Source organism: Mirounga leonina, unplaced genomic scaffold, assembly GCF_011800145.1.
Source record: "Mirounga leonina isolate KUSES-001 unplaced genomic scaffold, KU_Mleo_1.0 Mir_129, whole genome shotgun sequence".
In the NCBI taxonomy this organism is placed as follows: Eukaryota; Metazoa; Chordata; class Mammalia; order Carnivora; family Phocidae; genus Mirounga; species Mirounga leonina.
The window spans coordinates 60,817,608-60,821,832 of NW_023270323.1; positions in this window are offsets into that span (position 1 = coordinate 60,817,608).

The following is a 4,225-nucleotide window of genomic DNA, read 5'->3' on the forward strand; positions in this document are numbered from 1 at the left end:
GGAGCAAAGTTCAGCATTTAGATGCAGCACTGATGTGAGACAGATCTGGGTTTGAGTCTTTACCGATGTATTTAAGCCACCAAGCCTCAATATCTTTACTGTAAAATGATAACTATAATCTACCCCACAAGCTTTTTGAGAAGATTAAACGAGACACTGCATGCAATGTTTAGAATAGTAGACATCAGCTGTTATTATTTGGGTTCAAGTCTGTGTATGGCACCTTAACAAGCTTTCTGGGCCTTAGTTGCCTCATCTGTAAAATGGGGGCAATGCCCCGTGGTTGTATGACTATGAAATGAGAGTGTGGGATACATGGTCAAGCATTGTACAAATGCCAGCAAATTCCATCAATGAGCCGAGCCGTTTTCATTCCCGTCCACCCCCGCCATGAAGTTAAGTTGACTTTTTCACAAAACCCTACACATTAATATGTCATCTGTCTTACTCATTAAAAAATGTAGGAGTGTACAAATAGGGAAGGTTGTATGCAAACGTTGGGAAGCTAAAAAAGAAGCAGAAGAAGAAGGAGAAGAAGAAGAAACAGAAGCAGAAGAAGCAGCAAATAGCATTAAAATAATGATTGCATGAGTGACTGGACTATTGTTCCTTGGGGGAAAATATTTCCCAGTTTGTTTAGAATAGCAAAAAAGAGGGGGAAAAAGATTTGATGGTTATTTCTAATCTGTCTCCCCCAGGGAAATTAGACCTGAGTTAAGGGGTATTTTTCATAAAACCAGAGTCTAGTATAAAACTAACAAGTTAGAGAATTTCTGTGAGGCGAGCCTAAGGGGATTGGGACTGGGCTGTCCTTAGCATAGGGACACCTGGACTCACATCATTCCTGCCATAGAACTTCCTCTTCCTTGTGCTCCAGCCCACCGCCGTGGCCGGCTGGCACCTGGGTATGCCCATGAGGAGTCACCTCACCTAGCCGTGTTCCAGTCCCCCTTACAAGGACGTGCTGGGCTCACAGCTGATATGCTGACAGCCCTCTTAGCCCCTGCCACTCCCACCAACCCTCCTCACCCCTAGCAGTAATTGGTGCTGCTAGGAGGACCACCAAGGCAGCTGGGCATTTGTATATTAAAGCAGCCTGTTATTATATGTAAGGTCTGGTTTCTGTTTGTATTTTTTTTAAAAAATTACACTGAATACTTTTGCAGGATTCTGACTCTTTTTAGCTTCATCTTGTGTCTTCTGTCTTATGGGCAATTTCAAGGGTCAGGGGCATTTCTTATTTAAATCTCTCCAGTACCTCCTTCCTGAAGGAGAATCCTCTTCTCTGTAAGGAGGCTATTCCACAGGAGGCTAACTCTGTCCTTCCCATTCACATGACCCAGGGCTGGTCACTCCATGTATCCTATGCTCCTGGCTATTGTGACTGGTTCTGACGATCCAGATCAAGCAAAGTTAGAATCTTCCTTGGATTTTTTTTCCAATGTTGTAATCAGCAAAAGCCTCTGGAGTTGTTAGGCTGGGAGGATTTCAGTCTGAAGTTGCTGGTAGCCATGGGATGAGGGCGTTGGAGAGACAGGAGATCCCTGATAGCCTTGTTTGCACACTGGATCCAGCCCTGCCTGAAGGCACCTAGCAGGGCATTATGTGAGCTAATAAATACCTTCCACGCTGCTTTTTTTTGAATGGGTTTCTGTCACTGCCAACTGAAAACATCTTGATCAATACAGTTAAATTAGCCATGTGTTTTGAAAATCTTGAAGACTTTCTATGATGGAATGAATGTGGTATAAAGAAATGTGAAATAGAAGGTAGCATGTAGGGTTACGTTTGGAATATCCTTTTAAAAGAACACCTCTCATTTACTTCACACCTACTATTTGCCAAGCATTTTATATACTCTGTCTCCTTGGCTTCATACCACCATCCTGCATGTTGTATTATACCCATTTTAGAGGGAAGAAAATTGAGGCTCAGAGGAACTAAGAGACTTGTCGAAGACCACTCAGAGAGGAAGTAGTAGAGCCAGGATTTTGCCCTCAGGGTTTTGGTCAAGTAATCCGTATGGTACAGATCTAAGTCTACTGCTTACTCCTTCATGCAGCACTTACAGGACATTATCTCTTTGGCAGGCATGGGGTAGGCACTGGGGATATGAAATGAATAAGCTAGTGCCCATTTTTCAGCTGTTTACAATCCAGTGGGGGAGGCCCCCACTAGGGTCATTATTATGAGTTGAATCGTATCCCCCCAAAGATGTCTTGAAGTCCTAACCCCTGGTACCTCTGAATGCAAGCTGCTTTGGGAATAGGATCTATGCAGATGTAATCAAGTTAAGATGAAATCATTAGGACAGGGCCTCATCCAATATGCCTGGTGCCCTTATAAGAGGGAAATCTAGACACAGAGACACACAGGGCGAGCACCATGTGAAGACTGAGGCAGAGATTGGAGTAATATCCTCTGTAACCCAAGAAACACCAAGGACTGCCCACTGCCACCAGAAACCAGGAGAGAGCCATGGAACAGATTCTCCTTACAAGCTCTCAGAAGGAATCCATCTTGCCAACACCTGATTTTAGGACTTCTAGCCTCCAGATACAGCCGTCCAGGGTTCCACCTCCAGGAACCTCTGTTCATTTGAATCTCGCCTAAGATTGCTCTGCCTGTGGCCCACCCAGCCGCTGCCCTGGGACGGGCCTCTGCAGCCAGAGTCCCACCCTCTCCATCATCACACCGGGACCCACCCTGTATGACGACTTCACCTGCCCTCTAAACAAACTCTGGTCCCGAAGGCTCCCAGGGGCCCCACTGTTTGCTTTGGACAGGAAAGTGCGGGGTGGCTGTGGTCAGCTAATGCCAGGGCGTCACCCACCCTTTATATTCCGAGGCTGTCTCTTTCCAGGATGCAGGTCTCGTGATTCCGCCTTTGTGATTAATGTTGAAGCCATTTCTTGATGTAGCGTGTTAATAACACAGTAAAGGCACACAGGCTTTGGTGACGCAACATGACAGCACTTTTATCTGACCAGCCCTCACCCCAGCTCATTCCTGGGAGTCAGGTAGGCAGCGCAGATAGGCAAGAAGGGGCAAGAGGAGGGGGAGCTGCAGTCTGAATTAATCAGCGATTTGCCTAGGGTAGTGATTAGCTGTGATTTAGACCTGCTGCCTAGCATGTCAAGCATCGGCTCAAATTCCTTAATTTTCAACTTTTTCACAATGCTGACAGGACTCTTCTAATGACGTGCTTTCACCTGCTGATGTGTTTGGAGGGCAAAATACCAACTCATTAAAAATGGGGTGGCCCCTACCAGCTGAAGCCTTCCCTGTGGGTGAACTTCAACTTTCCACACTCCCGAAGGGGACAGAGTCAGTCATAATTATCTGCAAGTGGGTGTCCTCCTGTCAATACCTCAAGGTCAAGGCCCCAATTTTTCTTTTCTTTTTTTTTTTTTTTTTGGTACCCTTAAGAATGTTTAACAGAGAGGGTGTTTCTGGCCTGCTGGTAGGCTTGACTAAGTATAGAGATTAAATTCGGGCCACATTGTCCCTAGTTTATTAGGTATGGTGGTTAAGACTTTGGGCTTTGGGGGTTGGGGGCCAGACTGCCTGGATTAGGATGCTAGCTGGCTGTGTGACTTTGGGAAGGTCAGTTAACCTCTCTGAGCTTCAGTCTCTCATCTGTAAAATGAATTGTTAGAAAGCATCAATGAGGTAATATACCCGAAGTGCTCAGCATTCAGTAAAAAGACAGCCATGTTATTAACTGGTGACTGGCAGAGCACTGACTACCCGGGTTTATCTGGCTCCAGAGCCCAGGCTGTTGCCCATCTTGAAAGATCAGCATGACTTCCACTGGAATTCCCACCATGGGATGGTTTGTCACAACCAGATGCAGGATCAGCAGCCGCATGCTGTAGGAGCCACATTGGACATTGCTGCATCCTTTCCAGAGATGCCTGAGCAGAGAGCCCAAGCCCCCAAACTCACAGTCAAGAAGCACCCCCTACTCCCAACTAGTTGGTGATCCAGAAATCTCGGGAATGTGCCTCTTTGGGGCAGAAATAGAAGCTTTCCAGATTCCTTTCAGGTCTCTCTTCCAGGGCTTGTCAAAGGCCCATGTTGTAAGGACAGGAGAACAAGAGAGAAGACTCATGTTAGGGTTTTATTCGGCTGCCTCCTCCTCCTCCCCCACCCCGAGGCACAGGTGACTATGGTATCAGACCTGGAAGCAGGGCTCCCAGCTACCCATCGGTATTAGTTTCTT